Genomic DNA, 12500 nt, shown 5'->3' with positions numbered 1-12500 from the left:
TGCACGGCACTGCACTGCACGGCACGGCACCAAGGCCACGCGTCAGCGGGGTGGGAGGAGGCGGCGAGGCGCTGCGTGTATATAGGGCAGGCTGTTTTTATTGCAACATTGATGCATTTGTGTCAAGTGCATCTCTCTATCATGCGCGTGCGCACGCGCACGCACACACACACACACACACACACACACACACACACACACACACACACACACACACACACACACACACACACACACACACATTCATAAAGTCGCGTGGCTCTGCTGTGCAGCAAAATTCATAATTAATGTTTTAAATTCTGCTCACGTTCTGGCTTCCTTTATGCTCGCCTCCAAACATGACAAGCTTAAGACTCAGCCTTCCCCAACCTTTCCTTCCCAACCTTTACCCACACTCACGTTGCAGTAGTCTGCTCTGGCGCGCGCACGCACTCACACACACACACACACACACACACACACACACACACACACACACACACACACACACACACACACACACACACACACACACACACACACACTTATATTATTGGTTTGGCACATTCCCTGTCGCCAGGACCACGTGCTCGTCGTGGAGGTTTATGCTTCACAGTTTGTAGCGCAACATGAACGTGGCCTCAAAATCACGCCTCTAAACAATGCACTGCGCGTCAGTATGGTTATAGTTCTACAGTGTATGAATAATGATTGATGCATTGGTGTTCATTTCATTGTTTGGTTTCATCTCACGTAAATTTGTAGTGTCATGCTATTTTTCCTAACAGTAAGTGCAGCTACAATCTCGCATGTGCTTCACGTTGTCTGGAAACTGTTTGACTTACTAATTTTAGATTCGTTTGCCCACGCAATCTTGAAATAAACGAGACGTGTTTACCTTTGCTGCATCTGAAAGTTTTAAGTCCTAATATATCTTTAATACATTTTTTTTTTCCAATTGCCAAGCTGATACTGTGCAGCTTTCCAAGTGAATGCGAATGTATGTCTGTGTGTTTTAGTTATATCATACAAATGAGAGCGAATTTTGTATTATCTTTCTTTAATACCTGATTTTATTCCATTTAAATTTAAAGTCATGAGATTTGGAAGAGCTTTTCGCCACCGTCTCTGTCCCAACGAGCTTTGTCATTCGGAAGACTCTTAACATCATTCAGCTTGTAATCCTGTGTATAATTCATATCATATTTTTAGCTTTCTGTGTATGTGTGTGTGTGTGTGAATGCTCGTGTAAACTTTATTTATTTATTTTTTTCTATTCGCTATGTTTTTTTCTTTCTTTTCTTCTTTACGTATTCCAACTTGTCTTCTAAGCTCTTCTCCGTTAAGGCACGCCCTTCGTGTTTGTTTTCGTCTCTTCTCAAATGTTTATTTACACTTTTTAGTCATATTTTTGTTGTCTTTCCGAGAGGGTTGAGCGTGCGGGGATCATTGTCTCAGTTGACGGGAGAAAAGAAGTCCTCTGTTTTGGTATCCCCTCCGACCCTCTCCCCTCCACTTCCTCGCTACGTAGTTCCCTCAACCCCACGTCTGTTCTCGTGTCTGTTACTGCCTCTTTCGTCTCGGCGCTGCCTCTCCTTGCTGCTCATTATCGGTGGTGCAGAGATGCGTGTTTGTGTTGGTTTGTGTTGCTCGACTTGACACGGCCCTTTGTGGTGTGTGTGTGTGTGTGTGTGTGTGTGTGTGTGTGTCGGGGGGGGGGGGGGGGTGGAGGTGGTTGAATACCCTTGATAAGATTACTCATTCCTTGCAGCTGTTTCCTTATATAAGTTATAATGGATATCGTTATTTTTGCGTAAAGCCAGACAGGCATCGTCCTAAAATTTTCAGTCTTCCCGTGCTCGTCCCTAGCCTCCGTCTCGTCTCGTTCTTATGTAATCACTCATGTTTACTGTCATCTCCATATTGTTGTTGTTTTTAGTAATATGCTCTCCACCTTTCACTCCAAGACTTCTTTCCATTCTTTCTTTCCTTGTCCTTCCTTCTTCTGCCATTCCTATAATAATCATAACTTTACCATCTTTCACATTGCCTTATCTTCTATGTGACTAGATAATCTTAAAGGTAAGAGTCATACTTTATCTAAACAAGTATCTCCTTTTTATCAGGTAGTAATGTTTGTGATGAGGTTTTCTCTAATTGTCTTGAAATATGCTGCTTATAAATCGTGTAGGTTATTATTGATAAGTATTTAATATTATCACAGTCTTTCCTTTACTAATCACCGTTGAGTAATGATTTTTATTTGAGGTGGTCGAGTATTAACTGCCTTCTCTGGTGTGGATGTCGAACCAGTTTAGTTTAAAGTGTTATATAGACTAAAGCAACACAACATGCTGTAGTCACTAATATCCTTTCATTAATACTGCAGCTCCCATAGTTTAAAATCTCTGTTATTGTCTTCCTTCTCTATCCATGTAAGAATAGCATCCTCTCCCTCATCTTTTAGTACACCTTCACTCACATTTACTAGAGATTAAAATTCTCCCATTATCGTCTCTTTTCTCTCTATACATAAACACCTTATTCATCTCCCTTGTCTTCCTTATTCATGGTCTCCCTCCCTGTCCCTCCCTGCCTTCACACTCTCTACCCATTTCCTCCCTGCATCACTCTAGTCTCCCTTCGTTTTGCTCTTTCTCGTGTCCTGCTCCTCTAGTGGTGCCAAGGTATCTATATTTGTAGCGCTCTCTTTCTCTGTGTCCCTCCCTCCCTTGTCCTCTCCCCCGACACTCGTACCTCTCTCTCACTGTCACCTCCCGCAGCCTTACACTTTCTCTCTCTCTCTCTCTCTCTCTCTCTCTCTCTCTCTCTCTCTCTCTCTCTCTCTCTCTCTCTCTCTCTCTCATTCAAAGCAAATAAAACGGTTCAGTACATCAGTTAAATGTTTCCCTTCAAGAATTTTGGATTTTTCTCAGCCCTTTTTTTCTTTTCCTTTTTTTTTTTTTTCTCCCACATGTCAGTCTCGCGGTTCATTTATGGAGCGCGTGACGTCAGCGGCTGGATGGGGCGCTCAGGTAACGGCACGTCATTAGGAGCCAATTTCCCGGCACATAGCGTGAAGGAGCCGGACAAACAGGACTCGACACCTCTCCTCCTCCCGCTCCTCTCGGTCTTGCTGTGTCCTGTGTTTTGCCGCCTCCCGCCTCCCGCCTTCTTCTTTTCCCGCCTAGTTGTGTGTCCTTCCTCCTCCTCCCGTCTCTGTCTTGCTGTGTCCTGGTCTTCTCCTCCCGCCCACACCTTCGCCCTGACTTTCCCACCCGCTATTGTCTTGCCTCGCTCCTCATTATGTATTTTATCTCAGTTACATGTGTTTTGCTTGCCGTTGCCAATAAATCAATGAAAGGGAACTCACTCAGCCCCAGAAATCCAGAAGTCTGAATTAGAAACGGTGTACTTGTAGGAAAACTTCATAATCATGCCGTAAAGTAAAATAAAAATGTGTTGCGTTTGTCATGTTTTTGAAAATATTATGCTTTTTTATTTATCTATTTATATTTTTTTTTTTTTGAGGCAACCAATTAATAGACTAAATGGAGGAGTGACTATGGCGATTCTGAAATGACACTTGCTTCATACCATTCTCATTTCCTCGCGCTAGCCAGGAACTCATTGGCTCATAAGCTGCTTGTAACTAGTCTCTTTGTGTGTTCGCCTCCACGCCTTCCCTGCCGCCCTTCCTTTTATCGTGTGGGGGAATAATTAGCAGGGATTGAACACAGAGGGAAGAGAAAGGTAAGCCGCTGAGCTTCACTCATAAAATGATTTTGTTTTAAATACTGGTTTAAACTCGAAGAATAATGAATTGGAGAGCTTATCAGAATTGTGACTTAGGTAGAGCATAGATGAAAGGTAAATTACGCCTCACCTTTAGGCAAACATGGTCTAATATTTTATTTTAAACTCCCATAGCAATTAAGGAAAACGTTCATCACAATAATGTTAAAGAGAGTAAACACTGCAGTGCGAAAGATAACACACAGTAGAGTCTCATCTATATTTGGTGTGCTTTCCTGTCTTTATTTTTATTTATTTATTTATTCTTTTTTGTAGGTCTTCAGGGAATAGTGAAGCAAAATTTCGTAAGAGGATAGTATTGAGACAGCAAGCGGTGCAGTACGAAAGAACACTCGGTAGAATCTCATTTAAACGTGAATTTTGCCATCCTGTCTCTAAACGTTGGGTCTTCGAGGAATAATGAGGTAAAATACGTAACAGAATATCATTTAAACAGTAAACTCTGCACTAAGAAAGACAACCCGCAGTAGAGAACCTCAACATATGAATTTAGTCTTTCCTTTACTCTCCTCAGGGAATAACGAACTCGTATACGCCACAAAACACTATTTACACGGCAAACGATGTACTACAAAACATGACTCGCACTACTAACATTCGAGAACTCTTCATGTACAAAAGGATTTCCCGCCACGCTTCTCGGAAAGGGCGCGGTAAAATGGGATTAATGGATGCTGGAGTGTGTGCATCGCCGCTGTGAGTAATCCCGGAAGAGCGAGAGGGAAAGAACTGGCGGAGCGGAAGCAAAGAGTACTCGTGGTCCCCGGTTGAAGGATCAGGATACGCTTGATCCCACATGAATGAGAGGCAGCGGCAAATATCTCAGCAGTCCGCCCCCTGCATCTTTCTCCCTTCCCCTCGCTCCCTCCCTCTCCTGCCATTAGTCTCTCATAACAAGTGCGCATGTGTGGGAGGCAGATAGCTCAGCCTTTTATGATTGGTGAGGGGGAGAGGGAAGGGAGAGGAATGGAAAGGGGTGTAAGAGAGAGGGAGTGAAGGAAGAGGAGGACAAAGGAAAGAAGGAGTGGGAAAAAAGTGAAGGAAAAGGAGGGAGAAGAGGTAGAGTAAGGGAAGAATGTGCTGGGGGGTTGAGCTAGCACGTGGTATTGTCCAAATCCAGGGATAACAGCAAACACTGCGTAAAATATCTCCCAGTATAATAACGAACTGCTAAGTACAGAGTAAAACTAAACCCAGAGGCCAGCCGCTGACTGAGGGGGCGCGCGTGACGCCACCTATGGAGTGATCAAAAACCAAAGGGGAACGAGAGGCGCTGTACATACAAATTAAATATATATATATGATAAATAGTAGTAATTATGGTAATAATGGCATAAAGAAAATGAACTTATAGCACATGGACATCGTATCACATAGCTTGGCCACACCTATGTTGCGACCCCTCAGTGAAAACTAAACAAAAAATACAAGTGGCACAAGTATATCAAATAGAAGAAAAAAAAAAAAAAAAAGAATATATGAACATGGACATCCTATCATAAGAAGGAATAGGGGTAAGAGAAAATGAATAAAGGAGAAGGAAGGAAAGAGAAAGGAGAGGGAAAGGGATAAGATGCAAGAGGAGTGTAAAGAATGAAGGAAGTGTTGGGGGAGATGAGGGGAAGGGAAGAGGGAGAAATAGGAATGAAAAGAATATGAGAAAGTGAAGAAACAAGAAGAAGAGAAGAAAAGGAGAGAAAGAACGGATAGCTGTGAGAAAAAAAATGAAAGAAGTGGAGGAAAGAAAGAAGAATAAGTGGGAGAGAAAATAAGAGAAGGGAGGGAAAGGATATCGTTTAATTAAATGAGTTTGTTCAGTTTTTTTTTTTTATCACCAGTTCTGGACAACAGGTAAGGGATGACACCCCTCACCTTCCACACATCATCCGCAGGTCCCTCCTTGCCTCATCCCTTCCTTGCTTCCCCAGTCATTCATCATCCGCTCCTCCCACACCGCTAATGGCCCGCCCCTCGCCTTTCCACACACACACACACACACACACACACACACACACACACACACACACACGAGTATGGACTATATTCTGAAATGCTTCTGAAATACCCGTAACACCGCTGCTTTCAAAAGGGTTAAGTTAAAGAGAATTTTAAGGCTGTTTTTTACGGTTTTAGTGACAGATTAACAAGATTTCTATATTATTAAGAGGAGAAGCATTCTTGATAATGGTGGTGAAGTAGCAGACCGTTTCTGAACACGGGGCTTGGCGGTGGGAGCAAGTGTCTTTGTGTTATTTCTGTATATGTGGTTGATGTTCTTTGTGGGTTATTCTATTCAACAGCACTCCACGAGCCCTCAAACTCAAGCTCGGCGTTTCTTATGTGCATACACCCACTGCACACATGTTGGCAATGATTTTGTTCTGAATTGTTGTTTATTTTCTATCGTGCATTACTCTCGTGCAAACTTGTGCACCTGTCCCCCCCTTTTTTTTTTCCACCTGTGTCTCAACTTTCCTGCCAGACAAGTGCCACAACATTTAGTTTTTCCCCAAAACACTTTATGTATCACGTTTAGTAACCAAGTTTTGAAAAAAAAAAGTGAAGGGAAAAAAATATTTGCCCTCGCTGGCCGCGGAAGTTTGAACCCCGTGCTCTCATTTATTATGCATGAAGTGTACTCACGTTGGTGTGGGTTGTGATGCTGTGCCGAGATTGCTGTGCACATCTGAACGCGTTTACGGTGCGCGTGTAGCCAGATGGTGGTGCCCTAAGCTGCTCCCCGGGCGGAGATAGTCGTACAGCAGCTTAAAACGTGTTCCGAGTGTTGATGCTTCAGTCCACGCCTTCTCTCCTGGCCCAGATTTCCTCCGCTTGCTCTCTTCGTGTAAGTTTTGCTTTCCTTTTCCTGTTTCTAAAATCATCTGTTTCTCTTAGCATGTTCATATATAATTATTGATCACTTTTTGTTACATTCAACCAGTTCATAATCCTATTTTCTCCTAGTTGGTATGAATTTGTTCTGTTTGATCAGCGTGCTGCGCCCAAAGCCACCACATCAGATTAGCCTTCAGATGAGTGAGTCTGTGGCGGCTTGCCTTCCGTCTCGCTGTGTCAGTGGGTTACAGCGGGAGCCCGAATATTATATGTGGGACGTATGGTTGTGTCTGCCAAGGTACCCGCGCCAGCCTCACGCACCAGCAGCAGCACCCACGCCTCGGGCTCTCTTAGGGAGGCAAATGAAAATTGTTGCCTCACCATGTTCCCTGCGTGTAAACAGGCGGTGAGTTGCCGCGGCGGTGACGGTGAGGCGAACCACCAGTTTAGACTTTATCTCTGACATTATGGCCTCGGGTGTCCAGGTGGTAGTGGCCTTCCCCTCCGCCGCCTTCCCCGCCCACCCTGCCCGCCATGCCGTGTCCCAACACCTGCGGCGCCTCTGTTTTCCACGCCTCGCTCGACTTTATCATCAAAGTTGTTATCGGCAACAAGCGTGCGGTGTTTCACTCCTTCGACGTTCACTTCCTAGAGCCGGCTTCGCTGTCCGTTTTTGTATCGTATTATGAATCTCTCTCTCTCTCTCTCTCTCTCTCTCTCTCTCTCTCTCTCTCTCTCTCTCTCTCTCTCTCTCTCTCTCTCTCTCTCTCTCTCTCTCTCTCTCTCTCTCTGCAATGTCAATTTGTTCTGATGTGTCTGCATGGACAGTTTCTGTCTCTTTTGTCTTTTTATATCTGTGTGTCTAGGGTCAGTTTGTTATTTCTCTCTCTCTCTCTCTCTCTCTCTCTCTCTCTCTCTCTCTCTCTCTCTCTCTCTCTCTCTCTCTCTCTCTCTCTCTCTCTCTCTCTCTCTCTCTCTCTCTCTTCTCTCTCTCTCTCCTCTCTCTCTCTCTCACACACACACACACACACACACACACACACACACACACACACACATACACTTATACACACACACACACACATACACACACACATACACGCACTTACGCGCACACACACACACACACACACACACACACACACACACACACACACACCTTCACGACGTGCAGGCAAGTCTGCCTGTCGTCGTCACTGCTTTGTACACACGCCTGGCTTCGTCATAAAACGCTCTAGCTGCACTTGATGCCTCGGGAAATACACAGCAAATATTCACCTTTCACTAGCAGCGAGTAAGTGTGTTAGGTGTGCTTCACGTGTCCCGGTATGTGCACTGATCTATTACACCTGGCCACGTCGAGCTTTCCGTTAAGGTTCAGTAAGTCGTCTCACATCTTCGAGAGGTCAACCGGAGCCTCCCTCACCTCCCCTCAGTCGCAGCTCCTTCATGACTGGCTGACGGAGCAGTCTTGACACAGCGTCGCAGGTGTGTTTGGCGCCCCTCACTCCTCCCATATCCCTCCCCCGCCTTACTTACTCCCCTTCCTCCTTACCCAGCACTCCGGCCACCACCTCCCACTGCCTCCCATCCTCCCTGGCAAATACCTCGGCCCTGAATCCCCACCTACGCTTCCACCCCCGCTGCCCCCCTAGTTATCTCCCCTACCCCTCCTTAACATCTCAACTTCCCCCCGGTTACCAGCCTCGCCCCCTCCCTGCCATACTCTGGGCAAGGAGCCAAGCGCGACCTATGAGGTGTGGAGCAGACTAGGGCAGGAAGGAGCGGCGAGGGTGTGAGTTGAATAGATATATATCTGTGTTTCTGTTGCTCCACCACAAACGCTTCTGTAAACAAACTAATAATAGTTGAGTTGTAGTCGAGGGTCTGACGTGTGTGTGGCAGGCAAAGGGCGGCTCCTCTACCTCCCATGTATCATTTGACAGAGTAGACAGAGCGGTGCACATCAGCTTATTATTATTATTATTATTATTATTATTATTATCATTATTACAATTATTGTCGTCACGCATGGATTAACAATGATTCATCAATGTCTGATAACTATTTAATGAATGATTCGCGGGCGTCCACGTTTTCCAATAAATTACAATTCGGATGCTGCAAAAGTTTTTTAAATATTTGTAGCGCACTAGATTACAACACGTGTCCGACAGCTAGCCACTGCGGGGGGGAGAGGGAGAGGAAGAGAAGTGTCTCGCTTTACTGGTCACGATTCGTAGACAGCAGGGGAGTATGGTGCGGGTGTCGCGTGTTTTAAGGTGGTTAGAATAGATTACCCACGTGACTTTGAGGTAAATTATCTATATTAGGTTCTTAGTGAGTTTATACTTGACTGAAGAAGCGCCAATTTTTTAAACACTGTGAAGGTGAGGTGGTGGTGTGTTTGTTGATGTCCGTCGTTAGCCAGGCAGGTGAAGGGGAAGAAGAGCCTGGCCAGCGTTGTTGTTGTTGTTGTTGTTGTTGTTGTATCGCAATGGATTTTGCTGTTTTCTTTTTTTCTCCTAAATTCTATTTTCCTTTTTTTTCTTTTTGTTTTCTTTCTCGTCTTCTTACTCCTCGTTCGCATCCTGCTGTTCCTCTTCCTCCTTCTCCTCCTCCTCCTGTTCTTCTTGTTCTTGTTGTTTTTGTCCTTGTTTTTCTTGCTCTTCTTCATCACTTTTTTCTTCGTCTTCGTCTCCTTATGTCTCATCACCTTCCTCCGCCTTGTCTTCCTCTGCATCATTACTAGTTATTTACGGTATGGCAGGGGCGAGTACCTTCACACCAGCTGGGCAACGCTCCCACGCTCCACCACCACTACCACCACCACAACCACTACCATCATAACGGCCACCGAGCACAAAATAAGGCAGCATCTATATAACAGTGGCAGGTTTGTGAAGGGGGATTACAGCCTCGTACAACGTTATAATAGTCTTATGGAAAGTCACTGCTCTGGAGAATTATAATGGTGCGCTGCTGTGAAAGCCCAATACGTTACATGATTTTTTTTTTTTTTTTTGTGTTGGGGGGGGAGAGGCAAGGGCAAGCTGTCCATATATATCACGTTTCTCTTGATGTTGCAATTATACGATATTGTTTAACACTCGGAAAATTCCCTCGTAAAGTGTTCGTACGTGACAGAAAAAATCCGGGGTATTTTCCCGTTACGTAATAGTGAAATATATGGCACTGAGTGGGGGAGGGGAACAGGTGGTGCAAGGAAGGAGAGAGGGAGGGAGGGAGGGAGGGAGGGAGGGAGGGCGTATTTGCTTCTTAGTTGTTTTGTTGGCTCTGTGGTGTGTGTGTGTGTGTGTGTGTGTGTGGTGTGTGTGTGTGTGTGTGAATGACGTGCACGTGTGTAGAAGTAAGTGATGTAATGTATGGTATTTTTTTTCATGTTAATGCAAAGGGAAGTTAAATGATACTGTGCAGTACAAGAAGTAAATACATGTCCGTGAGGGACGGTAATGACACACACCACACACACACACACACACACACACACACACACACAAAACGGAGATAATCACCACTATGGAATCTCAGAAGAAACAAAAAAAAAAGAAAAACAATATGAATGTATAGAATTGCATTTTCCTCTTCCAATTGTTCAATTTAAACTGACAAACACAGATCCGAATGCATAACTCAGAAGTCATTTGCGCGCACACACACACACACACACACACACACACACACACACACACACACACACACACACACACACACACACTAAGTCTCGAGAAATCAATACTGTGTGTGCGTCCCGTCTGAGTGCTCCTAGTACTGCTTCTCCTCCTCCTCCTCCTCCTCCTCCTCCTCCTCCTCCTCCTCCTCCTCCTCCTCCTCTCCGTCTTCCTCCCCTTCTTGTATTGGGTGGTGAAGCTTATTAATTATTACGGAGCCATCATTCAGTAATGTGAAGGGAAACAGATACAAGTTTACGTTGCCAATTTGTTGCGTACCTTCGAATTATTAGAGGAAGAGCAAGCAGCCGCCCTCGATCTTGTGTTAATCTCGCCGTGTGTACTTTCCAATAGGGTAATCAGAAGAGCGTCAGCACTGTCACGCCCCATGCTTTTTTATGCTGCCCACGTAAATCGAATCGTAATTCTCGTTTATTAGTTCTATACATCTATATCTTAGTAGTTCCGATATTGGGTGCTGCTTTGCGCCTGCTGGAGGGAAGGTAGGAAGTGGGGGAACAGAGAGAGAGAGAGAGAGAGAGAGAGAGAGAGAGAGAGAGAGAGGTGGTTAGAACATTCGTGTGTGTGTGTGTGTGTGTGTGTTCGTAAGTGTGTGGGTGTGTGTATTCGCGTGTGTGTAAACGATGCAACTTGAACGTTCCCAATAAATTACTGGTCCCGGTGGTGCTGCACATTTTACCTCGCCGGCACGTAAATTTGTAAGGGCGCTGTACCCGTGAGTTCTAAGGGGCGAGGCGGGAAGCAGGAGTCCTCTTTGTATCATCTCTATTCTTCTTTTGGCCTTGCATTGAGAAGAGACAGCATGAAGGAGTAGGACAGTAGCGGATGTCAAATGTCTCCTGTCCCCTTGCTATGACTTCTGATTCAACCGCCCTCCACGCCTTCCATTCCATGTCTTCCGCTATCTTCCACCATGTGCACTTCCCTCCAATGGTCTGTAATCCTCGGAATGGGAGCCATGTTTCCCAAACACTAGCTCCTCTCCTAGACTTCCTTGTCCTATTCCACCTTATTTCTCGGATTTATATTCCTTTCATCCTTTTCATCTCCCTCCCTTTCCCTTAGCCCGTCTGTCTCTCTCTCTCTCTCTCTCTCTCTCTCTCTCTCTCTCTCTCTCTCTCTCTCTCTCTCTCTCTCTCTCTCTCTCTCTCTCTCCCCCGGGTCTCTTCATAGCAAACTCTAATCATGCTAATCAGTATTCATCTTTGTTGGGATTCATGGAAATTACACAACACAATGCTAATTCGTGCGTTTCCTTTTTCATTCAGCGACTGTGTTTGCTTTTCATCATCGCTTCGGTTTTCGTATACGTACATTAGCAGTTCATGAACAAAAGAATCAAAATGCATCAAACGTGACGGGGAAAAAGACCAATGCAATAGGCGCATCTAGTTTCGAATACTTGTTGAGGCTAGAACGAGTGTCAGCGATGGGCTCATTCGTAAGGCTTGAATTTGAAAGGAAAGAGAGAGAGAGAGAGAGAGAGAGAGAGAGGAGAGAGAGAGAGAGAGAGAGAGAGAGAGAGAGAGAGAGAGAGGAGAGAGAGAGAGAGAGAGAGAGAGAGAGAGAGAGAGAGAGAGAATTGTCGAGTGTGTTCAGCTTTGGCCATTTTTTTTCCCGTAATCACCTACAACTTCTTTTATACCTTTTTTCGCACAAGATTCTTAAATAACACAGTAACCTAAAGAAAAGGTAACCTCTTCTCTTTGAATTGGTGGGTCCCATGCAAACAACATTTTATTTTTAGTGTTCAGAATGCTGACAAAGGATGGCCATGGCAGTAGAAGGGGTTAAACATAACGAAGAGGAAGCAAGCAGGTCTCTCCCTCAGCCATCAAAGTGTACTGACGTGATGTATTTGCTTGGTCTTTAGCATCTTTTCATTGCTTTTCCTATTCATCAGTGGCCTTTCTTTTCTTCTCCTCCCCTCCATCACTTTTACTGTCCTACTACTCGTACTTTTAGATCAGATAGTGTAGCTTATCACGGATTTGTGAGGACCAACAGGCGTGTTGCTGTTAGTTCTTCCTTGTATTTTCTCTGGTGTGTGTTCGTTAATAATTCTTCATGCTGCTGCACTCCTCCTCCTCCTCCTCCTCCTCCTCCTCCTCCTCCTCCTCCTTTTCTTCCTCCTCCACATGCTTTAGTGGGTGTATA

At 45.0% G+C, this 12500-nt stretch overlaps 1 protein-coding gene across 4 annotated transcripts in view; it reads right to left on the bottom strand.

Annotated features, from left to right (window-relative positions):
• LOC135114074 (small conductance calcium-activated potassium channel protein-like) overlaps nt 1-8106 on the bottom strand; it is a 157293-nt gene extending 149187 nt beyond the window's left edge. For 2 of the 4 annotated variants that reach the window (XM_064029754.1, XM_064029755.1), the window contains exon 1: nt 7909-8106. The gene's annotated coding sequence lies outside the window, so the exon portion shown is untranslated. Of the gene's footprint in view, nt 1-7789 lie in introns of all 4 variants that reach the window. The other 2 variants (XM_064029753.1, XM_064029752.1) reach the window with 2 other exon arrangements.
• Between the last annotated feature and the right edge of the window lie 4394 nt (nt 8107-12500).

This window comes from Scylla paramamosain, chromosome 27 (assembly GCF_035594125.1).
Source record: "Scylla paramamosain isolate STU-SP2022 chromosome 27, ASM3559412v1, whole genome shotgun sequence".
Taxonomy (NCBI): Eukaryota; Metazoa; Arthropoda; class Malacostraca; order Decapoda; family Portunidae; genus Scylla; species Scylla paramamosain.
Note: the sequence above shows the minus strand (reverse complement) of the source record. Positions and strands in the feature narration are given on the sequence as shown.